This window comes from Ambystoma mexicanum, chromosome 11, assembly GCF_040938575.1.
Source record: "Ambystoma mexicanum isolate Mex_15411 chromosome 11, UKY_AmexF1_1, whole genome shotgun sequence".
NCBI classification, from domain to species: domain Eukaryota; kingdom Metazoa; phylum Chordata; class Amphibia; order Caudata; family Ambystomatidae; genus Ambystoma; species Ambystoma mexicanum.
The window spans coordinates 733,667,916-733,693,872 of record NC_090934.1 but is presented as its reverse complement, the minus strand read 5'-3'; positions in this window follow the sequence as shown (position 1 = coordinate 733,693,872).

Below are 25,957 nucleotides of genomic sequence, written 5' to 3'. Positions count from 1 at the left end.
CCTAAGCATAATACAAGAGAATTATCCTTAACATGTCCTTGCTGCAGGATTCCTTGAAAGCCAGAGTCCTTTTTAGGTTCATATCCTTTCTGAAATGTGAGGCTTCTATCTGATCAAAGTGGTGTTGACACAAATCAAGAATATTTAAAGTGGGTCCATGAATCCACAAACAAGGCAGAGATAATAGATGGGAGCTACATCTTCCGTCCCCTTCCAATCTCCAACTCAAGGATAGGCCATGTCTTGACTTTACTAAAAAGAAATCTAGAATCTGCACCAGAGCCAAAACCTCCATGCAGCCAGCATTTCAGTCTGATTTAACGTGTCATCTTGCTTAAAATCAAAGCAACCTACAACTCCCCATAGAGAGATTAGCCTGTTTTTTGTGAGATTATAAAATACCTTGAAATAAATATCACCATAGCCCCGAGCTACTTAGTTCACATCATAGAAAAATTGCCAAAATCTTCTAGACAGTTCCACAACAAGCGATACAAGAGATGGCCATCCTTAAAAGGATCAACAGGTAACTTCAACAAAAATACCGAAATAGCAAAGACGGAAAAAATAGAATGTCAGACCTGCAACACCAAAGAGGTTATGGTTAACTAATACCAAGAAAAAGAAAGACTTCCTTAAGAATTGTGTAACATAGGTCAACAACAGATCCTCAGGATCATTAATGAGCTACAATCACTGAAAGAATAATGCACCACCCCCTCAAACTTCCATCAACCAGCTGAAGATCTGGAAAGCTCCTTCCAAGAATCAGTGAAGAACATAGTCAATCACACTGCAGCTCAATCCAGATCCGACCGACTGACCAATGGGTACCATGAAACCTTGCTAAAGCACCTGCCACGCTTGCAGTCCGATATCAGTCAAATGCCTCATTAAGACTGTTGCAAAAATTAATCCTTCATTTGTGCAGGCACACCCATGGCTGGCTATTACCTTAAAAGAAAATATCACCACGCTGATGCTGGGACTTAAAGTGCGAGTTAACAGCTCCCTCACTCATGGGAACTGCCAGTAAAGCTTCAGACTTCCCCCTTTTCTCCACTGCTAAGTAAAGTCTTCTGCGTTTTCAAGCAAGCGAGCATATGTTCACCCCATTCAAAAAACCCAACAACCCCTAGACTCCAGCAATATTCTCCATTGTAACTTATCTGGATTCTAGCCATATCACAGCACAGAAACCTCCCGACTGCATATGTTATGTTATTGTGATGCATACCACGTACAGCTGCCATTTTCATGGTCTCCAGGTGCTCTGGTGGATCAGAAAAGGAAAGAGGGTTGGGAGGGTTTAGTTAAAAGGATTGAGAGGGAAAAGCGCAAGAGAGCTTTTATGTGCTGTTGGTAGCTTCAGTTCGGAAGAACCGGTCACTGTGTGCTGGTTTGTTTTTAGTTGGTAGATGTTATGTGCTGTTTGGTGCATGAGTATGTATGGGGTGATTTGTGTGTGATTGGCTCAGTTTCCTACTGGGTGTTGTGGGTGTTTGTAGTTTGCAGTGTTTGTTCCTCTGGAGGGAAGGTATGTGTGAGATGTGTTCAGTGTTTGAAGGTGAGTATGTATTAGAGAGTTTATTAGTAGGGGATACTTTGCGGGACAAAAGTGGTGTGATAACAAAGCAGATAAATCTACATTTGGAAAACTCTGGGGGCAAGATGCAAGTAGTTGTGACATAACAGGCAGCAGCGACAAAGCAGGCAGCCAAATCGACATTTGGGGCATGCAGCAGCTATGCTCAAAATGCACCTAAATTCAATACAGTAGCTATGCTAAAAAAAACGTAGATTCAATACAGTGGCTATGCTCAAAAATCACCTAGATTCAATACAGTGGCTATGCTCAAAAGTCCACTTAGATGCAATGCAGTGGCTATGCTCAAATGCACCTAGATTCAATACAGTGGCCATGCTCAAGATTCCACCTAGGTTCAATACAGTGGCTATGCTCAAAAAGCACCTGGATTCAATACAGTGGGTTGTAGGTCAATTGGTCGACTCTAAATGGTTGACAGGACAAATGGTCGACACCAAAAGGTCGACAGGTCAAATGATTGAATTTTTTTTTTTGTTTTTTCACATTTTTTTTTGGGGGTCCCCCCCAACCCCCTTTTTTGCGAAAAAAACCTTTTTTCCCTAAACGAAAACCTAAAAAAATATATATAACTAAAAAAAAAATGTGGTCATTTGTCCTGTTGACCAAATTGTGTCGACCATTTGTCTGTTGACCATTTGACTAGACATCAATACAGTGGCTATGCTCAAAAGGCACCTAGATTAAGTTCCGTGGCTATGCTCAAAATGCACCTAGATTACAAATGCAACCAGATTAAGTACTATGGCTATGCTCAAAATGCACCTAGATCAAGTACTAGATATATACGAAGTGAGTGTTCTTTTAAACTCTGGGTGAAAACTCCCCTCTTATTCTCTTTATATTTGACCACTAAACACTGTTCACCATGAAACCTTCTTGCAGAAATGTCAGCATTCATTTAGTTAAAACACCTCCTTTCTACAGGATAGGATCACCACAGTCTTATTATTATTGGTGGCACGGGTCAGGGAGGAGGCTGCCCTCAGCACAAAAAGAGTGGGGGCCAGTCATAATGGCCCCAGAGTCCCATTAACACAGACCTGAGCCTTAGGACTGAAAGCAGTAACTCTGGTGCATTGGGGCATATCTCCTCCTGACCTCGTAGTGTCCAGAAGCATGCATCTGAGTTTTGGGTTTTTTCATATTTATTTATTTATTTCTAAAGCGCTGAAAGCCCGCAAGCATCGGGGCGCCAACATAAAGACAGGACGGCAAGGACGAGACAAAGAGACAGGACACTTGGTCTGTGGAGGACGACCAAACAGTGATGTGTTCAGTATATATTACTAACTGTCTTGTAGTCCAATTTATTTAAACAGGAGTGTCTACAGCTTTTTTCTGAAAACAAGGTGATTTGTCTCATAATCCTTGTTGTAAATAATAAAGGCCTATGGCCCAAACAGTTTTCCGGAATTGTGTCTAATGGTTATGGTTTTAGTTGTTTACGAGTTGCCTAATGCCCCTACTCGGCCTATGCCTCTAGTTGGTCACTGACTCCTCCCCATCACTCCACCATGACAAGGTAGAGCGCTGCACTTTTTGGAAACTGGGGAGTGGAGCTGAATGCACTTGCCTACAAACCAGTATGTAGAATACTATCGAGCACCTTCTCTAATTATATTGCGGTATTTTCCTTTCATCCCTTGGCATGTAAATAACTCACCCTCTTAGTATGACTGTTCATCTCTCCAAACCTGTTCCCTTGCACTTTTACTGGGATGAAAGCGCTTCTCCCTTTACAGCTACATCTGCATTTAAACAGGTTTTAATGCCCCATGTCCTGTGAATGGGCTTTTGTGATTTTTGATCTGTGGTAGGGATTTATAACACATCACAGACAATCTAAACTGCATCAAGCCGCATACAAAATACACTACATAACTAATGCCAGCGTCATGGAGACACCATGTGCCAAACTATCGTATTAGCAGAACAGCCTGGCCTTATTGGCCTTCCGGAACTGCAAAAAAATCTCCAACCCCTGGATGCTCAATGGTAGAGCCTTCCATAACTATGGGGCAATAGCCACCTTTTCTAGTATCGCCTTCGCTATCTCTCTCCTCCCCAGCATTTGGGCTGCCAGAAACAACTGAGCATTTCCCTTGGTGTGTTATAAGTACACAATAATTACATTAATGCATACATGAATACATTGACAGCAATAAATAAATAATAAATAACCGAGGTGCTAAATATACCGTTTACTAAACACGTTAGCATTTTTGCACACTCTTCCTCTTCACAGTGTGTTTTGGACAAGGGACACTACCCACATGTACAGCTGTTTTTACCCTTGTTGAATGACACAGCGCCACCTAGTGGTAATATGATGACCAACATCTCTAAAAGAGGTATCTGGCGTGTATCAGAGATACATTGGGTCCAACATATGGTGAATTGTGTGGGTGAGGCACAGCAACATCAAAAAGAGCAATCTATGCAAATGTACCTTAATTGTGTATAGGTTTGCGACAGCATATTCTCAAAATTACTTTGGCCCTCATTTGTGGTAGAAAAGCATGGGAAGGGGTGTTCTGCGCCTCCTTCCGCGTCTGCCCCATTGTGGCGGCTGCGGCTGGGAATCTCTGCCTGCTGCAGAAACTCTGGTTTGTGTTTCCATGCAGGGCTCCTGCTCCGTGCGGGCACTTCTCAAGCCATGTCCTGTGGGCAGATGGATCTCTGTAAACTGTGCCTAGTTCTCATTCAGGCACAGACCATAGACATCAATCGGGCTATGATGGAGGACACTGCTGCTGATTTCCACCTGATGCAGAAGTGAACGGCCACATGAATATGGGATCCCCCTGGGTTGCTGTTTCTTTCACCGCTGTGTACGATGTATCATTAGAACCACAGGATCTGTGTTGCTGGACTGCCGGAAGCGCTTTTTCACACTCATTTGGCACATAATCTTAAATAAGTATGATAGCATATTTTTCATTTAATCTATTTTATGCTATGTTATAACTTTTTTAAAAAACTATCGTGTTGTAAATCCGAGAGGTGTCCTAAAACAGGTTGTATGTTTTCACATCTTAGTTTTGCACTGGCTCGGGCCATGCTTTAGCTCTAGGAGTAAGGTTGCCAACCCTCAGGTATTTTGCAGGTCTCCCCAGATGTGATACGTTGTGTACCGCATCCCGCACACAGCCTGTCCGGTACATTTGAAAGAACCAGGCTATGGGCCTGATTTATGGAACGTGTAGCTTTCACTTTGCACTGCAAAAATGCACTTTTCATCGTTCTGTGAATCAGGGTGTTTGCTGGCAGTGCAAAGTCACTTTTTCTTCAGTGCAAAGTCACTTTCCACCTCGCTAGGAATTCCATAAATCATACCCTATGCTCCACTACTGCAGGATAAGCTGCCCAAGCCATCCCAGCTCGGACTTCACACTTTTTCAGTGGCTCCTCTGTCAGCAGAGCACTACAATAAGAGCTATTCGAGGCTGATGTCCCAGTCAGCCAGTGCCGGGGAAAGCTATTGCTCCTCAAGAGGTGGGAATAGTGGGTGTTATTTATTTATTTAATGTATTTATTTTGGCATGTGTCAAGCGCACTAAGCCCACGGGCATCAAGGCGCTAGAAATGTATAGAGTATAAGGCTGCATCCTGTGTAAAATAATGACTCAAGCAGATGGCCTCATACCGCGTTTCATTTTATTTAACTTTCAAACATCCAGTTTTGAAAACCAAAGGAGATTTATTTAGGTTCACATGCCTTTGCAGATTGCTACTGTACATTTCCGTTCACAATGAGGAAAATTAAAGCTATAATCATATCCTTTTTACTCTACATGTTTCTATGAAGATTTATATATTTTAGATAAAGGCATTGAATAAAATAAAAGGGTTTAAACCCCAAACCTTAATTAATACTTTTGTGATGAAAAGCTGGGGAGATAGCAGGTCAAGTACTTACATTGCGAGACTGGGTCAAAATACTGGTTTTACAACTTAACCAAATTGTGTGATCCTGGGCAAATGTTTAATCTCACTGTCTTAACCTGCAACATTTGGAGGCCCCTGAAATAATTCAGTTTGCATCTTTTTCTATTAAAATATATGCTCTCATGTTTTGTAGCCTATATGATATGGCATTTATAACTTGTCTATATACACAAGTGTTTCAAGGCGCGACAAGGCAAGGGGGGTAAAAGAGGGAGGGCAAAGATAACGATCTTACTAGGCCGAGTGACAGTCAGATCGCACATGTGCAGGGGAACGGGGAGGGGAGAAGTGCCCGGGGGTGGGTGGGGATGTAGAAGTGCAGGACAAAGGTATACAGGAAACAAGTAGTTCAGCCAACAAGGGGCAAGTGCGGGTACTCAGAAGTGCAGACAACGGGTGGCTAGTAAGTACAGGGAGGGGAGGGGACTGTAGGTTTACAGATACAGTCCACAAGTGCAGGGGGTGCCAGGAGGCAGTGCAGGTTTGCAGCTGGACAGTCAGGGACCTAGGGCCGGATTCAGAGGGTGGCCAGGTGACCAGTGCGTGGATCAGCAGGGAAGAGGAAGAGCGAAGGCAGAAGCAAAGAGAAAGGTCTTGAGGTACTTCCAGATCCAGAGATGGTTCTGCTCAAGTTTCAGAGAGGCAGCGAGGCTGTTCCATATGGAGGCACCGGCCGAAGAAAGAGATCTGCCCTCAACTCGTTGCTTGGAGAAGCGACTGACCCTCAAGGAGTTGGAGGTGGAAGAGCGGAGGGCTTGAGTAGGCAGATATTTTGGAAGAGTTGGAGGTATTGCGGTCCCCAGCCCAGAAAGCCTTGTGGACGATGCAGCGGGTCTTAAACTAGATCCTTGCCACAACTGGGAGCCAATGAAGAGATTTCAGTGCTGGAGAGATACGATCCCTGGGCTTGAGGCCTATTACAAATCTTGCAGTCCTGTTATGGATGAGTTGTAGCGGATGGAGAGTAGAAGCAGGTAGATTTAGAAAGAGGCTGTTACAATAGTCCAGCCTAGAGAGTACCAGAGCTCTGGAGACAGTGAGCTTCAGGGGAAAGTGAGGGAGGGAAGAATACCTCTGGGAAAGGGGCAGATGGTAGTTTTACTTCTTAGAGACATCAGAAATGTGGGGAGAGAAGGAGAGCATGGAGTCGAAGATGACCCCAAGGTTCTTAGCCTCACAGGTAGGAGCAGGAAGAGGACCCAGGGTGGGTGGCCAGAGAGTGAGAGGAAAGGAGGGAGCTGATTAGCCGATAAGTAGGATCTCCATCTTACTGGCATTAAATCAGAGATCATTGGTGGTACACCACTCCTGGATTGAGGACACACAGTCTGGGATGAGAGAGGGAGAAGAGGCAGCTGAGGGGAGCCTGAAAGAGAGCTGAGTATCACCTGCATAACACTGAAAGTCAGAGCAGAGAGCAGCTATGTGGTGGGGGAAAGGAGCCAGGTATTGGTTGAACAGCCAAGGAGAAAGATTAGACCCCTCTGGAAAACCACAGGTAGAGAGAGAGATAGAAAAGAGGAAGGACCCAAGTTGGACCTGGGAGGGTCGGTCAGAGAGAAAAGAGGTCAACCAGGCCAGTGCCTGATCAGTGATAACTAGGTTATCAAGCAGCCAGTTGAGCAGGATGGCCTGGTTGACAGTATCAAATACAGAGCAGAGATCGAGGAGGATAAGGACAGAAGGAAGGTTAGTGTCAAGGTTTGAGAGCAGGTCTTCATGGATGTTCAGGAGAGCAGTATCCATGCTTCCGGCTGCTCTGAAGCCAGACTGATGGTAATGGAGACAACCAACAGATTCAGTGTGAAGGTCAAGCTGGGAGATGGGCAGCTTTTCCAAGAGTTTTCCCAGGAAAGAAGTAATGGAGATCAGGCGATAGTTAGCTGGACAGGAGGGATCGGCTGAGGGTTTCTAAAGAAGGGAATGCTTCAGGGGAGAGGGAAAGGTTCCAGGGCAAAAGAGTGGTTGCAGAAGTCGTCAAAGGCTGGGGCAAGGGTGTCAATGTGATCTTTGATGGTTTTGGATGAACAGGGAAGAACTTGTTTTGACGAGACTTTCATAGATCTGACTTGTCTAGAAATATCATCAGGGGTTAACAAAGGAAATGAAGGGATGGGTGAAGGAGAGGCAGCCACTGAAAGGAATAAGGAGGAGAGGAATAGAGGGTGGACAGGTTGTTGTGGGCTTTAGAGATGAAATGTGAAGCCAAGGCCTTACAGAGAGCCTGGGACGGAACAGGAGAGGTAGAGACTGCAGCAGGATTGGCCAGCTCCTTGCAGATTTTAAAGAGTGTGTCTGAGTTGTTGGATCCACAGAGACACAGGCTTGGATGTGTGCTCTCTTCTTAGTGTGGACAGGGAGTCGGTACTGTCTTTGGAGCAGGTGGCAGGGCAGTGTGTCAGAGGGTGCACATGATGACCTCCATTTTCTCTCAGCCACCCTACACTTACGTTCAAGGGTGATGAGGTCTGAGTCGTGCCAAGAGTTGCACTTGGCTTTGGGCTTCAAGCGGATCCTCAGGACAGGGGCAAGTACATTGAGGGTGTCACAGACAGAGCAATGGAGATTAGAAAGGGCTGTGTCGGGATGTGAGTCAGCCAGTTCTGCAGGAGGGGGAGAGAAAGTGGCGGCGAAAGCCTCAACTGACACACGCTTCAAGGGTCGGATGACCGAAAAGGTGGGTGGCAGTGCAGCAGTTGGCTCAGCCGGAAGGGTAGAGAGAGTGAGAGATTAGAGGAGAGGACAAAGTGGTGACTCCAGGCGAGAGGAGTGGTGAGAGGGTTACAGAGGGGGAAGTCTGAGGATATCAGAACATCCAAGGTGTGCTCTGCGGAGTGATTCGGGCCACAGCAAAGAATAGAGAGAGAAAGAGAATCGCAGAGGTTGTGAAAGAGTCCAGAGGAAGGACAGGAAGCATCCAGGTGGATGTTGAGGTCTCCGAGGAGGAAATGAGTGGTAGAGACAAGAAGGGAGGAGAAGGGGTCTTCCCACTCAGAGAGGAAGGAGGTTACCTGACCAGGCGGTTGGTAGATAGTAGCCACAGTAAGAGAGTGGCCAAGAGAGTGAGAGAGAGAGCCTGCAGACCAGGCATTCAAAGGAGGAGCAGGCCTGCATCGGGATGATAGAGGCAGGGATCCACTGCGGGAAGATCAGGGCTACAACCCTTAACAGGACAGTTGGTTCCGGTGACTAGAGCATCTTGTAGCCATCAGGGAGGAGAGTGTCAAAACATGTGACAAAACTGGCCAGGAACCACGTCTCGGTCAGACCAAGACCATCAAGGTTGAGTTCTTCCAGGAGACGACAGATGTCAGAGGAGTGTTTGACAACTGAGCGAGAATTGAGCGTGGCAATGTGGAGAAGGTTGCCTCCCTTGAACAACTTCTGTGTAGGGATCTGAGGTACATCCTGCGGAAATGTAGAAGGAGTCTGAGGTTGGGCAGAGGAGTAAGGAGGAGAGGGCAAGGTAGCCAAGGAGGAGGATGAAGACACCAGAGAGGTAGCACAGGAGAGAGGCAACAGGGCGGCCAGAGAAGAAGTAAAGGATGCAAAAGGGGTGGCAGAGGGTGGAGGCAGAGGAGCCTGAGAAGGGAAAGGGGGACAGCAGCAGAAGAAAGGAAGTTGATGAGGCACGGGAAGCGTCTATCAAAAGGAGGAGGTTGGCCTGAGGGTCTTGGACAAAGACGGTGCCATTTAGGTAAACATTAATAATGGTCTTAGAGGAGTGGAAGGGGGCCAGGAGGGCCTCCCACTGGGTGCCACCATTAATGGGAGAAGAGGAAAATGGAGAGAGCACAGCAACCATATTTGGAGTCCATAGGCCTTGGGAAGGAACAAAAAAGAGGATGTTGGTAAGGGTCTGTCTGGAGGAAGTGCTGGTGTAGGTATCAGCGATAGGGAGGCCTGGGTTGGAAACCAGGGTATCCCTTTTGAACTTCTTCCTACCAGACTTAGTAAGAAGAACAGGATAGTCAATAGAAAAGCAGTTAGAGAAGATAGGGGAGACAGAGAGCACCATAGAGGATGCAGAGGGAGGGTTGAGGGGGCGAAAAACGGGGAAGCGGGGGAGTGGAGGGGTAGGGAAACAAAGTTGAGGGCAGGAGACACTAGGTGTGGGCACAAAGAGGAGGGGTGCAAGCAGACAAGACAAGAACAAGACAGGGGATATCCTCTGGCAAATTCATTTCAATTCAAGATGGGCATGATGAGACAAAAACAGTCATGTAGCCATGATTAACGAAACCATTTAACAGAGCACAAAACGACCAAGGGAACCTAAAAGGAAAGAGGAACACAACAAGGGTGGCGGCAGTATGATGTTTGGGAACAACCAGGCAGGGCAAGGGCTAAGTAACAGAGCAAGGAATGAGGGAACCTAGAGGAAAAAATCCAGAAGTAGGCAGTACGAGTATACAGTAGTAAAAGATAACAGACTCAAAAACAGAGCAGTCAAACAAATGGAGAAACAAATAGGCGAAGTGGCTGGGAAGGTAAAAGGGAAGGGAGGAGGGTAAGGGCCTGCCGGGGGGGGGGGCAGGGACACACAGTCGGTGGAGACCGGGCTAGGGTTGCAGAGTTAAGAGTTGTGAGGGGGGGCCCATGCGATCAAGGGATGCGTTGGGGGCACACTACACGTAGGAGGTGAGAGAACATGCGCAAACAAGATTGCACGGGAGTCGCATGATCTGGGGATGCATGGAGCAGGCGCTCCTGGGATGCAAGGGGAGAGTGGGAGCTTCGTGATTGAGGGTTGCGAGATGCCTGCGAGATGCCTGCGCGATCAAGGATCACAGGGAATGCGCTCAGCCTCGGGGCATAAGGAATGTGATGAACCAAGCAAGCAGGCTGAGGCAGCATGGGCGCACTGGCTGACTGGGATGCAGGGGCGTGGGCGCACACCTGATCAGGGATTGTGTGGGAACCATGCGGGCAGTGGACGCGCAGGCACGGGTGGAGCCAAGGATGGAAGGGGCACAGGAGCACAAGTGATCAATGATTGCGAGGGAACCATGCATGCAGAGAACACGTGGGTGCGAGCCCAGCCAAGGATGGAGGGGGCGTGGGGTCACGCAATCAAGGACTGTGAGGGAACCACACAGGCAGAGGATGCGTAGGCGTGAGCACAGCCAAGGATGGAAGGGGCGTGGGAGAACACAATCAATGATTGCGAGGGAAGAGCATGCGCAGGCATGAAGACAGCCAAGGATGGAAGGGGCGATGGAGCGCAACGCAAAACAGGAGTGTGATGGAGCTGCGTGCATAAGGAGCAATGTTTACATGGGAATGGAGCGATCAGGGAAAGAGGGGCACACCCAGCCTAGGGGGCACGGGCAGAGGGATAAGTCTTATGGGGAGGGGAGACGCAAGTCAAGGGAGAAAGGGCACCAGGTCAGAAGGGCTACGAAGAGCGGAGCAAGCTAACTTTCCCCACAACTTCTTACCTGGCGGCCGCAGACAGAAAGGTGAGTCATCCTCACTTACTGTCTTTGCTGCAAACCCCTTCACCGTCAAACACCTGCTTCGTTCAACACTGCGGCCTTGTCCTGTGAGGGCTTTCCTGCAGAGGGTCTGAGACTCGGATTTTATAGGCTTAGAAGCGAGGACATAGCAAATGTGCTGCACTTCATCTGGCAGCATCTCCTGCGCAACTCCGCCGCTCAACACTGCAGCCTTGCGCTGCTAGGGCTTTGCTGCAGAGAGTCCGAACCTCAGATTTTAGAGGCTCGGAAGCGGTGATGTAGCAAACGTGCTACGTTTCGTTGGGCAGCTTCTCCTGCGCACCTGCATCGCTAAACACCAGAGCCTTGTCCTGCGAGGGCTTTGCCGGAGAGGGTCCGAACCTCAGATTTTATAGGCTCGGGAGTGTGGATATAGCAAACGTGCTACGTTTTGTCAGGCAGTGTCTCCTGCACACCTGCGTTGCTCAACACCGTGGCCTTGTACTGTGAGTTCTTTGCCGCAGAGGGTCCAAACCGCAGATTATATAGGCTCAGAAGCGTGGATGTAGCAAACGTGCTACGTTTCGTCGGGTGGCGTCTCCTGTACACCTTTGTCGATCAACACTGCAAACTTGTCCTACACAGGCATTGCCGCAGAGGGTCTCAACCTCAGCATTTATATGCTTGGAGCGTAGACATACCAAACGTGCTAAGTTTCGTCAGGCAGCGTCTCCTACGTACCTGCATCACTCAACTCTGCGGCCTTGTCCAGCAAGGGCTTTGCCGCAGAGGGTTTGAACCTCGAGTTACTACATATACAATAAAAGTGGCAATTCATACACTGCACACCACAAATGTATTTGGCTCTTGCACTACCAGTGATGTGATAGACTGATGACACTCCTTGTAATGTTACTTTCTGTGATGCCACTTTTGATGATGTAAAGTCATATGAACATTTCGGGTCTTTATAGCTGTTGCTGCACAGTCCCTCAGAAAATAAATTAACATGTCAGTACCCTGAATGCATAACAGCATTACAATCCTACAGGTTTGTTATTTTCTATATGCTGTATGTGTGTGCATTGCTATGCCTTTGCCACTAATGTTACCTTAAAAGTGGATATGGGAGAAAAAACAGCAAAAATTATTCTGTATGGAACAACGCACACCTCAAACTTCTTCCGGGGTACCTCTGTATCTTGTGAAGTTTGCCATCCTATTATAGAACCAAAGGAAACCACTGGCATGGTTCTCATTGCTCTGCTCCCAATATGAAATGTTTGATATGCCCATCTCAAGAAATTAAGTAAAGCCCTGCAGGATAAATCTTGGCTAAATATCCAAAGCGAAACTTGGCTCCTAACATCAATGTGGAGTATTTCTTACAGAGCTATCATCCTAACCCAAAAGGCAATATATTAGTGTACAGTTTGCTGACACAATGAGTCAGAATGCTATAGGCCTAGGAAATAGCCAAGAGTGAAGCATGGAACATCTCGATGGAAGAGAGCCTACATGACAGGGGCACTTGCACTGAAGGACAACCACTACTTTATTTCTGACAGGTGGAAGGTTTTTTCCAAGCTTTTAGAAAGACACCATACCTTTGCTGGTGTTTGCTGACACTAATGAGCAAAGGCACGTGATAATAACAATTATGCTGTTGTGTGATAGGGCTTTGGCACTAAGGGCAAGAATCCAGGACCATTCTAAATGAGGGGAACTGGCATTGGGACCCAGTCTCAAATGGGTAATAATGATGAGGCTGCTGTAAATTATGTATATGGACCCCAGGGCTCTAATACACAGTGGATAATGTGTCGAATACCAAGGTATTGTCACTGCTTCCATGGGGGTGTTCCCTTTCAATGACCTCAATAACAGCCCCTTTCCTCACAGAGTCATGAAATAGTGCCACTCTAGCATTCCCATAGTAAGTGCTGGGACGAGAAATAATAGGAGTCAACTAAGTGAAGATCCCTTTTCCAGTACTGTGATGAGGAAGATCCCCAGTGACTCACAAGGATGTTCGAACATAAGTCCACAATAAAAAAGCCTCCATAACTATCCCAAATACTGTCAACTTAGGTATCCCTTCCAAGGCGTCCTTGAATTCATTACCAACCTTGAAATCCACTCCATCTTCACCTACACCTGACACCCCTCCCTTCTATTTTCGCAAAGTTTCCACTAAAGAAGTCGAGAAAGTCTTCCTCACTCTCAAACCCTCCAACTGCCAGGGTGACCCATGCCCAGCCCAAATCATAAAAGACGCAGCCCACAAACTCTCACCCTTCATCACCAAACTTATAAACGCGTCTTTCACAACAGGCACCATACCCAGCAACCTGAAACACTCCTGGGTTCTCCCCCTCCTCAAAAAGCAAACCTTGGACCCCTCCATCCCTACCATCTACCGCCCTATAACCACTGTACCGTTCCTACTGAAAATCTTGGATAAAGTAGCTCACCTACAAATCCAGCACCACCTGGAACTAAACCACCTCCTAGGAGCTCGACAGTCGGGCTTCAGACCACAGCATGGCACTGAGACTGCACTCCTAGACATCAAGGCACAAATACACTGCCTAAGAGATAAAGGCATAACCTCGCTCTTACTACTCCTAGACCTCTCTGCCGCATTCGACCTGGTAGACCCTGCTATACTTTGCAACCATCTGGTCTCGGCAGCTTGCTTCTCCCATGAAGCAGTCGCATGGATCCAGTCCTTCTTAGACAACAGGACAATGCGAGTTTTCTCACCACTAGCAGCTGCAGACCCCGCACCCATCTCATGTGGCGTATCCCAAGGATCATGTGTATCTCCCACCCTCTACAATATATTCAAAAAAGCCCCTTTTCGATGATCTAGATGGTCCAGGTATCACCTACACTAATTATGCAGATGATACACAGATCCTCATCCCATTGACGGGAGATTATGACAAGGATTTAGCCTTTGTGAATAGAGTCTACCTCATCATCCAGGCATGGATGGCCTCCCACGGTCTATGCCTGAATGATGAGAAAACGGAACTCCTAATTCTAGGCACTTCTTCCAACATCAAAAAACTAGGCCCCAACTACGACGCCTTCATTATCGACAATAACCTCATTACCGTGGCCAAAGTAGTCAAAACCCTCAGCTTCTACATAGATTCCACCCTTACCTTTGGTAAACAAGTGAATGCCATGGCCTCAGCTACCTCCTACACCTGCACGTTAATTAGAGCAGCCAAACCCTTCCTCTCACCCAATAACTGCGTCATTCTAGCAAGGGCACTTATCCTATCGAAACTAGATTACTGCAACGCCCTCTACATAGGCAGTAACAAATATATCACCGCCAAAATACAGACACTTCAAAACAATGCCCTAAGAGCTGCCCTAAATTTCCCGAAACATGCCCATATATCAGACCTTAGGAGATCTACCAACTGGCTCTCCACCAATGACAAAATCCTCCTCAAAACTGCATCCCTTACACACAAATGTCTCAACCACGCAGCCCCGCAATACCTTATAGACAGTTTCACCAGACAAACAGCCTCAAGCCCCCTAAGAAAAATTAATTCCAACCTTTTGTTAGTTCCCAGATTCAAACTCACTAAATCTGGTGGGAGTAGCTTTGCTGTTAAAGCAGCGCAATACTGGAATTCCCTTCCTCCTGCGCTAAGGGAAGATCTCCCCTACCGGCAATTTAGATCCCACCTGATTCAACGGCTAAAAGATCATGATGTCTAACCGCACCCAGCTGACATTCAGGATCTAATGCTTATCTTGTATATCTGTCCTGCCTTATTTATGTCATAACTACTCTATTGTAACTACACCTCTGTAAACATACTGTATATATCACCATGATTCTGTAATAATACCATGATTCTTGTAAACTTACTGTATATACACTGTGATTCTTTGTCAATACTTACCCACAGCACTGTAACCGTAGCTGTACCATGATGTTTAACCTGTAAACTGTAACCTAAGCTGAACAACCCTCTTTGTGCCTTCGCGCCCGAATACCCTTGGGTCTGGTGCGCAATATAAATAAATAAACAAACAAACAAACAAACAAACAAAGTACTGTGAAGAGGGAGATGTACGGAAGCATGAGGATCACACTTGAGAACCACAAAGAAAGGTCTAGTGGTTACTGGTTTCCAATGTTTCCATCTTAAGTAAAAATAGAGGAAGGAAACCAGGAAGTGGTGTCAAGCCTTCCCTGGAGGAGCAGGATTCCTGTGCTGGAACAGGAGGGGCTGTGGACCACAGCACTACCCAGAGAGAGGAGGAACCCTTAATCCACAGCAGCCTGTGGGGAACTGAGGGAAGCTGTAGTCTCCCTCAATGGGGGAACCAAGGAGACCAGTCTGCCTCCCAGAAAGGGGTAAAACCCTTGAACTTCGGGAGCCTGTTGGGAACTGAGAGAAGCTGGAGCCTCTCTCACTGGGGGAACCAAGAAGACCAGTGTACCTACCTGAAAGGAGGGAAACCCTTGAGTGCCAGAAGTGTGCAAGAGACTAAGGGGAACAGGAGACTCACTCACTGGAAGAGAGCAGCTGGGACGTTGCCGGATGAAGACCGCGAGAGCCCAGAGGACGCTGCAGAAGCTTACTAGTGTGGCCCAGGACCGGAACGCTTGCGGACCAAGTGCAAAGGTATGTGGAGGGGGACCAGGAAGGCACAGGAAGACCCCAGATGCTGTAGTTGGGAAGAGGTAAGACAGCATCCTAAAGTGACTGAGAGAGAGGCCTGGAAGGATAGTGATCTGGGCCTAGTTCGAGACATTATGAAGATAAAAAAGAGAGGTCTGGGACCAATATTAAACTGGGGAAGCCACACAAGAGTACCGAATGGTCAAGGACCCATTAAAGTCTAAGGTAGCATGAAAAACGAGGTGTTGAGCTACAAGACAAACCTGAGAGAAGTTTACAGGACCCATATGAAATTGGGGAAGCCATGCAAGAATTTAGAAGGGACAAAGAACCATTGAAGTCTAAAGAGGCATGCAAACAAGGTGTTGAGCTGGGATAGGTAGATTCCATCTCAGGTATTTCCATCAAGGGAGAAATCATTGAATTTATTTCAACAAATGTTACCGCAAATGTATTTGGGGGCTGGGTTAGTGAATTAAAAGGCGGAGTGGAGTTGGGTGGATGCAGGGGTTTTTCTTTTTGAATAAAAGTTTATATCAACAAGTATGCCACTACACACACACACTCTCTCTCTCTCTCTCTCTCTCTCTCTCTCTCTCTCTCTCTCTCTCTCTCTCTCTCTCTCTCTCTCTCTCTCTCATGGATAAGGCTCTGATTGATGTTGTGGACACTGCCAATAATATTCCTCTAACCTCTAATGGCCACTCTGCTGGCAGAGTTTGGAAAATTGCTGCACAATGCCCTAAAGTATGTATATATTGCAGTGCATAACACATTTCAAGTTGTAGCTATTAGCAATATTGTAGTCTATTTAATCAGACAATTTCTAAATCAATTTATCACATTATAATGTGAGGTTTTACAATCTCAAATCATCAACAGTGTTGGGTCTTCAGTACTGAAAGTGATATATTGTTAACTATGGACTCAGAACTGATCTTTTGAACATCAGGTGGAATGAAGTTTGGCCACTGTAACTTTGAATGTTTTGAGATAATGATGCTTAAGGAGATTTTGTATTTCAAGCAGAAGAGCGCCTTAATTTTGCCTTCCCTTTTTGTATCCACACTGCCTTAGGTTGAAGTTGGTAGCTTGGGAACTACCAAGTTAGTATTTTTTCTATTTCTATGGTAGTCCATATCATGTGATACAGACACTGCATTTGAACAGCCATGTTGAGCAGGGTTTCATATCCTTACCATTTTGACTGTCGACACAGATGGACAATATATCACTTTCAGTACCGAACATCCAACGTGTCGTGAGTTTTAGATTGTAAAAATGCATATCATAGTGTGTTAAATTGATTTAGAAATCGTCTGATTAAATATATTACAACATTGCTAAAAGCTACAACTTGAAATGTGTTATATTTGTACGTATATGCATACTTTAGGACAGTGTGCAGTAATGGTCCAAACTATGCAAGTGGAGTGGCCCTTTTTGTATGAATACACTTTTTGATCTGTAGCTCTGTAGGATCACGTGATTACAGGCGCCCTCTTGTAGAATGTATACAGTAAAATGCATGTTACTTTCTCATAAGGTAGAGGAGCAGGGACACCCTTTCTTTCTTTTTTTTAATAATAGCCCTTGGTCTTATTTCATTGATGACTGCTGAGGGTTTGTCCCTGCTGGCTACTGGGGTCCGATTCTGATCAGACTGGAACATGGGGCACTATTGGTCGTTTATACATCTGGCACTCATAAATGTAGCTCTACTGGACACTGCAGGAGCTGTCACTAATTGTCACTCGGAGCCCTGTCATCATTGCCATTGATGACATAGAAGAGAGAAACATTTTTTACACACACACACACACACTTCACATTTATATCAACTATCTTTCAAGCCTTTATTCACATATAGGTCAGCATAAACTGATAGACATTGGACAACCTGTCACTCATGAACTACTCAACAGCAAATGTTTTCCTTACTGTATATGGTTAGGGTTCAGTTCAGACATTGCTCCTTTGTCAGAAACTGAGTAGTGGAACTTGATCTTTTTGTTGATGATGCAAGGTCGTTTTTGGTTTGGTTCGATTCCAGATTCTGTGGAATGCATATATTTTTGCACTCTTCAAAGTTTTCGTGGGTTGTAGAGCAGTGTAGACTGCAGCCACTTTGACTTAAGTGCAGTAAAAGATGTTAGGATTTTTACTTAGTTCATAGTATGAAGATAGCCCAGCAGGTTGAGCGCTTGCCAATCCAGTAAACATGTGCTCTGTAAAGCACCTTGGATTAAGGCGCTATAAGACATCATTATCATTATTATACAGACCCAAATATTGTTTGAAAACGGCTAGCTTTGCTGTTGCTTGTTTTGTTATATATTTTTTTTTCTGAGTGTTGTAATATTGTAAATTGCCACTTGGTGGCAGCATTGTCCCGATTCCCAAAGGAAACACTGCACCTGTGGTTTCCCTGCACCATCACGTATTTTCAGAATTTCCGATGTTCGACGTTTTATGATTTATTTCCATATGGCTGCAGAGATTTACGTCGCACCTATTCTGTCATCCTCCAGAATGGGATGTGCAATCTGCAGATAAGCCTTTGTCATGGATCTATTAAACCACTTTTCGTCTATCCACGGTTTTAGATAAATGCTGTAGACAGGGAGCATTGGCGGTTGAGATGCTGGTCGGGACAGATATAGGGCAGGACGCAGGGGAGTTAGGCTGGGATCACGCTAGGGCGGATGAGATAGCACTGCGGTGCATCATGACGGAAGAATAAGCCGCAGTAGCCCAAACGCAGGCCTCCAAGAACAATTCGGCCATCACCATTGCCCCACGCACCACTGCGGCTGAGTTGCACAACATTGTCCACGTGAACTACTCCCTCAGATGCCAGACGGTAGCTGTCACGTTGTGGCGAAGCAAGCTCCACGCCCTCCCACATCGTTATGTGTGACGGCTCACGTTTAGGCCAGAACACCAGGGGAGGTGACGTTGGGTTAGGGAGGGGGCGGGACGAGGGGAGAGGAAAGGGGGTTCCTCAGAGTTCTAAAGACCTCCAATAAAGAAGGTTCCATGTTACCCGCCTGCTGTGCGTGTGATCTTTTTAAGTGTATGTGGTTGCCCTGACGCGCAGGGCCTGCTTCCAGCTGAGTGTGATCCACTCACTTTTACATTGACGATGGGGCTCCAGTATGGATCCACGCCCCCTACTATGCACCGCACAGCTCTGCAAGAGTGCAGGCCTGCAGGCAACATGCACGTGATCCCGGTGTACGGGCCGTACACAAGTGTCTCGCGAGTCGCAGCGCCTTCAAGTACGCCAGCTCAGATGCCATGTTGGCTGGTTTGCTGGTGGGCCAGGAGCAGTCCTTCTATGAAAAGCAGAACTTTTGCAGATTCAAAAGTTTCCTGATCTCTACCGTGACATTGTTGATGCTCTCCTCTGCTAAACAAAAAAGGTGTTGGTTAGAAGGTACGGAATTAATACTAATCTCTGGCATTGCTCTGAGCAACACTCCAGACCATCGCACTTCACCTTGCCAAGCCTTGACAGAAGGGGAAATTCCATATGCAAATCAGGCTTGGTCCCAGCCAAAGGGGCCATCCAGCCCGAACTGCTAGGGCACATCCCTTCTGTCCCTTCACCTTCTCTACCATCACCCAAAAAAATCTTCGCCTGCCATTGACTCTATATTCTCCTACCATGGTCAAGTCAGATGTCTCTGCTACCTCTTTCTTTCCGGCCAAATCTCTTCATCGAACTTGCCTTCAGTGAGTTCAGATCAACACTAGCTAGAAGTTATGATTGACACAGTCTGGCCTGCTCCTGCTGGGGCCTCAACTATGGAACTCTCTAACAATCCAACAGTTGAAACCAACATGCGTCTCTACTTGCACCACTGGTGAAAAGGGGTTTCTCCTATGCCTCACCACTGCTCTTGACTCTGCCAAAGCACCCGACTAACATCCTTTCTAACATTTGCCTCTGCTGCTTGACCGGGATGTGACTTTGACCACCCTAGCACCCTCATGTGCAATCCAACCTGCCCTTACTGCAGTGAACCGAGATTCACTTTAAGATGGCCGCTGTGGCGACTCACCACCTTGCCTGCCTTTGTTTAGCCAAGCAGAAGAACCTGGCAGTTCTCTGCATCCCAATTGGGTAAGCCCTGCAACTAATGGAAAGTCGGCATCAAGTCGGGAGTTTTAGCCGGGACCAGCTCCAAGGCCCTGTTCCAAGGCTGATGTGCCGGTCTTTCCCTGTCTGTCCGTGGATGCCGGACTGTCCGATGTCTGTACTGCACATCATACACCTGTGATCTATACTAACCTGATTCCTGCGGTCATGAGACTTCCTTTCTTATATCAGGACTACCACTTTTCAGTTAAGAGGTATACGAGCCCCCCCCCCCCATCCACCCACACCAAAGTGTGTAATTGCACTCCCCTGGTTCCCACTGGTGGCTGCCATGTCCTGCAGCTACTCAGCGTCTTCTCACCCTGACCCGAGTTTTCGAGACACTTTATCCGTTCCTCGTCCTGAAGCAAACCCTCTGACATCGCCCTCCTGCCTCAAACCACCTGCCTGCCTCCCTTCCAGTCCGACAGTGCTCCTGCACTCTTTGCCGCACGTCCATATAATCACGTCATGCCACCTGCCCCCACTTACAGGCTATGCCTTACTGCTACACACCCTAGGTGGGATGATCACCACCTGTCTATGGCGCCACTCGTCAAATTGGACATTTGTACCTTCTGTAAAAAAATGCCAACTCTTGGCAGCATTCACTTTTGTTGCTGAAAACATGGCAGTATCATGTATTATTGCTGACAGCATTCTGTATGCCTGGCTCACTGCTGATCCTCAGACCCTATACACTCTGCCATGCTATGCTATTTTAGTATGCGTTTTTGCTTACTGTAATGCCTTTGTTCGTGTCTCACCACGTTTGCCTTTCGCGGTTTTGCACGCTCTAATGCCATGCCCTGAAACGCCGCTCTTAGCACTGGAGCACTGGAATGATGTTATCGCTTATTTACCGGAGTTACCTATTGCTGCTTCGCTCGCCATCAGCGCTATGCCTCTTAATGTTATTATATTAGGTGCATCATCACGTTGTCATTCTGCTGATGCCACATTATTTAATCTGCCCACCGATGCGTCCCAAGGCACAAATATTCTGCTTTGCATTGTTATTGGACTGCTACATAACTTGCCTAATTGTCACCTGATTTCACTCTGCAGCCCTGTGCTTTTCACCATGCCTAACTTCTCTAATTGTACCCGAATACTTGACGTAGCCCCCCGCACCATGAGGTGACGCTCTCCCAACCTGTGCACCCATATCATGTTGCATCTTACATAATTGTACCCAGTGCTCCAGATAGGATTTTGAGGTGGGAGTATTTTACGCATGCTTTTTCAAATTAGAGAGTAAATGCAATATCAAGAGAGTAAAAATGAGTTTTCTCCTCTGCAAGAGAGTAAAACGTATCCAACACATACTATCCAATTGTATATTTTAAAGCGCAATATGCAGAGATGTGATGGAAGTCTTTCTTGAAAGTAACAGCTTTAAAGTTTTCCTGTGTTTGTTCCAAGTACATTTTTCTGAACAAACACAGGAAAACACCGCCAGTTTCGGCGAAAGGCTTCCCTCGTCTCTCTGCCTAACAAATGGCAAGTGCGCACATCCAGGGGTGCCTGCGACCAGAGTAGTGAGCTCTAGGTGTAAAGGGTCAATCTCTTTTGGCAAGAGTGAAACAGTGCTGCAATTTACAATCCATTTGGAAACCGCTAATTCAGAGACAGGGTCTCCTTCTCTACCAGCTGCCAGATAGACAAAGAAGTGACTTGTGATTGATTCACATGCAACAGATAAATTAAGGCGCAATGCATGCGTGTGCGCAAAACTATCTTGTGAATCGTCACAAAGGGGTCTTGAACAGAAAGGGCCTGTAGTTGGTTGACTATTCTTATAGAGGCGAACGCCACTAGGAAGGCAGGCTTATAGGTGAGGGCCTTAATGCTAGCCTTGTGCATGGGTGGTTCTAAGAGGGGTCCCATTGAAATGATATGATATGATATGGCATTTGTAACGCGCCTATACACAAGTGATTCAAGGCGCGACGAGGCAGGGGGGAGGGGAACAAGGGTAGACAGACAACGATCCTACTAGGCCAGGTGTCATTCAGATCGCGCAAGTGCAAGGGTAGAGGGGACTGGGAAAAGTGCAAGGGGACTTCAAACCTTGAAAGATTATTCAAGTCCCATCTGGGAGTTGGATTGGAAATTGGGGTTTAATGACAGTGCGGATCGACTTTACACGTTGAGTGCTTTCCCTCTGTGCTCTGCGAGGAATGCTGTTTGGTTTGTCCGGTGGCTGCGGCAATCGTGGTTGCGACAAGCGCTTATGTTGCAGGCTGTTTGGTTCAGTCCTCTGAAACCATTTGGGGTCCCTCCTTCGCCTCTCAAACATCAGAGGCAAATATTAGAGGGTACAAGAGGCTTCTCTGCTTGACATTCTGGTGCACGGACTCCGGCAATTTCGAGAACTGCATAAACATATATAGCACTGCGGAGAGTCAGTAGAGTCTTTGGCAGTGTTGGGGTGATTTACAATGTCGGTTTGCAGCGCCTCTTAGCTCGTGTGGCTTAATCAACCACCCTGTTCCTTGGGGAAAATTTCCTCCTGAATATGGCTAAAAGATGAGGTATTGTCCAACCTGGTGCTTTCCCTCATGGCGGAGGAGTGATTTTGCAGGAAGGTGAGACTTCACCAGTGGTTATTTTGCCATAGGAAGCTACCTGCCGGGGGCAGGCAAGCAATTAAACACGTTGCTCGGAATAAACGTATATTACTTTTCAACTGGTAGTGTGTTTCCTACCACAAAACACAGACAATTCCAGTGTTTTGGATGATTTGGGATATGGAAGTATCAGTCTTGTAAATCCAGGGACGCCAGTTAGTGGCCTGGTTGTACTGCCCGTATGAATTGCTGCGTCACCATTTTTCACCGTTTTATGATGGACATTTAATTCGCGCAAGTCAAGTATGGGATGCCAGTTTCCATCTGGTTTCTTTACAACAAAGTATCAGGAGTAAACCCCTTTGTCTTGATGCTTCGGGACTTGCCAGCATTTGTTTCACTTCATGCTTGAACACCTTTAGGTGCAGGGGTGACGTTTTGAATGGAGGCACATCATTTGGATTCTTAGTGAATTCCAGCAGTGCCCTTTGCTGAACCACTCGTAGCACCCACCCGTCTGTTATGTTGAGCCACTTATGAGCATAGCGTGTTACCTGCCCTCCTAGTCTTATGTTGCTGTTGTCATCATGCTGGAGGCTTCGCCTTACCCCTTTGGCTGCCGGAGAATCCTCTTCGGCATTGTGGTTGTCTTTTACTCTTTTGGACGCCAGAATCAAGACATTTATTTTCTAGCCCTGTGAATAATATTGCTGTTAGCAGAGGAATAGTTTCTTATAGATGCACCCCTGAAGGGACGGAAAATTCCTTCTCCTTTGCAATGATGTTAACGACCGAGCTGGTTTGTCGGTATTGGCTTTCATTGCCTAGTCTATCTTGGGAACAAATAGATTTCTGCCCTAAAAAAAAGCATGTCTTCTACCTTAAGTTGCACTTCCTGGCGGAAATCGGTGCAACAGAGCCATCCTGGTCTACACATCACCACCCCATTGCCCATCTGTTTAAAGCCTGTCTCGGAAAGGAAACTTGTGTGTGGTGCTGTAGAGTTTAATGATGCAGACATTAGGGCCATCTAGTGGAGGAAAGAGGTGTTTATTTTAATTAATAAATCATGTGAAAACCTTCCGTAACCAATACGCAGTGGAAAATGAAATTCTCCGTATTTGCAATAATTGGATGCGTAAAAGGGCAAGGTACGCACCTTATCTGGGGCACTGATTGTGCCTGCATACTTGATGTAACCCCTGTTCCATGAGGTGAGGCTTTCCCAATCCATGCACCAATATTAATGTCACATTTTTCCTAATTGTACCTGCATACTTGATGTATCGCCTCCCCGCACCATGAGGTGAGGCTTTCCCAATCTGTGCCCTCTTATTGTCCCGGGAGGATAGCTCAGTGTCAATGTGTTAGCCTTGGAAGCAAGACGACACAAAGCAACACAGGTTCGATCCCCGGGTCCGTGCTTAGAAACCTCTGGGTATTTAAGCGCGTTATAAATATGCACCTAAAACAACAACACATTCTGTAACAGCGCATTGATGCCCAAATGCAAATTAAAAATATATGTATATATTTATTAATGTCTCATTTTACCTAATTGCACCTACATACTTGGTGAGGCTTTGCTATTTTGTATACTCTCACCTACCCTGTTTGTAACCATTATGTGTGCTATTGCACTTCTCTGATGTACTATACACTTTCTGTAACTAGTGCTAGATGCTTCTGGGTGTAGTGTGCTGAAATAAATAAAAATAAATAAATAGCATTCTCTTCCCACTCACACCCTTACAAGCTAACCCTTGCGTTCCGAAAGATGCTTTCCCATGTCAATTACCTCAGCCAACCCTGTGCCTCCACTCTCTCTCTTATCTATGACATTTGTCTCCAAACTCCTCTTCCAAGATAACAACCATTCTCCACTCAGCCAACGTTCCAGTGCTCCTATTGATCCCTGTGTACCCAACCAAGTAGAGTGCTTGCTCCTATAAATTGATCGGATCTACCCTCATCTTCAGTCATTCCCTATCCAATGGTCTCTTCTGGACCTGCTACACGCACCTGTGGTCACATCCAACATGTCCTCCTTATGATCTGAAGAATCTTTATACCGAATTGTCTTTCCTGCTGCTTCTCTAGAAGAACAATGTTTTTTCTCCTATTAGTACCCGGCGAGAGCGAAGCAGAATGCAACACGCTTTCTGATTGGCTCTCGCCGGGTCCTTACCCAGCTGAGAATCCCTCTGTCGGGATTCCACGGCCTTTTTCCCTGGCGCGGGGCGTGGCAGCCCATCAGCCAATGAGGAGGCTCGAAGCGGGGCCATCCCGCTCCGAGCCTCCCCGTGGCTGAGAGGCTGCCTTCGCCCCCCGCCGGGGACTCAGGTAATTTTTTTATTTTTTTATTCCCTTCCCTCCCACCGCCCCCCCCAACTTAGCTTCTTGTTCCTGCGTCCCCTGCGGGGGACGAGGGAAGCCTCCAGCCATGTGGAGGCTCGGAGCGGGGCCCGCTCCGCGCCTCCACACGGCTGGAGGCTTCCCTCGTCCCTCGCCGGGGACGCAGGTAGGTTTTTTTTTTTGTTTGCCCCCCCCATCCCACTCCCGCCCTCCCAACCCCACTTACCCTCTTTTTGATCCTTTTTCGGGAGTGGACGCGCTGGGAACACTTGTGTTCCCAGCGCGTCTGCTCCCGATGGCCGCCATGGAAAGGGAAAACGGACTCCGTTTTCCCTTTCCATGGCAGCGGGCATTTTCTTTTAGTGCTCACGCAATTTTTGCGGGCCGGGGTACTAATAGCAATATAACCCGAGCGTCGGGGGCATTTCCGACTCAGGTAATGCCCCGGGGCCTTTGGTAAGGCCCTCGCTTCGCTTGGGGCCTTACCTAGAGGCCCCGGGGCATTACCTGAGTCGGTAATGCCCCCGACGCTCGGGTTATATTGTTTAATTGGTTGCTGCCCTTAGATCGCGGTGACATGCTGCCTATCTAAAAGGAGTATGATAGTGTGAATCTCACTCTGACCAATTGATCTAAACCTCTATTGCCAGCTGTGCACTATGCTATAGAAATGGTATCTCTTAAAAAGAATACCTTCTTGAAAAACATGTACAATGGGAATTCAATTAGCCAAGTCTACCCTAGTTTGACTCACAGCTGGAGTGATGTGTATTTGAATAACAGCATCTACCTGGGGTACAGTCAAGTGGGGATTTGACCTTTATTTGTACCCACACATTGAATATGTAACTCCATGATGCAATAATGTATAAAACCAACTCTAACCAGTAAAGGGAGCTAAACCCCTCCAGAGATGGTGCCATGGCCGATCAGTTTAACCTTTCCTTCAGGGGAAGGAGGGCTGGTAAGTCGGGTCAGTTAGTGCACTCACTTAACCAAAGAAAACACCACACTCTGGTATACTGTAAAAATCTCAACTTTATTAAAGTCAGACATGCAACTGTCAGGTCACAATAATTATTTAGCACCCACAAAGCACATTATGGAAGATGTATGCATAAAAGAATCAGCAATGATCAGTTAGGACTCAATCCATACCTATTACTTACAAGTGAGACCACCGACTGGTGATATGCTCTAGACATAGTAGAAAGAGAGGGGGAGTCAAG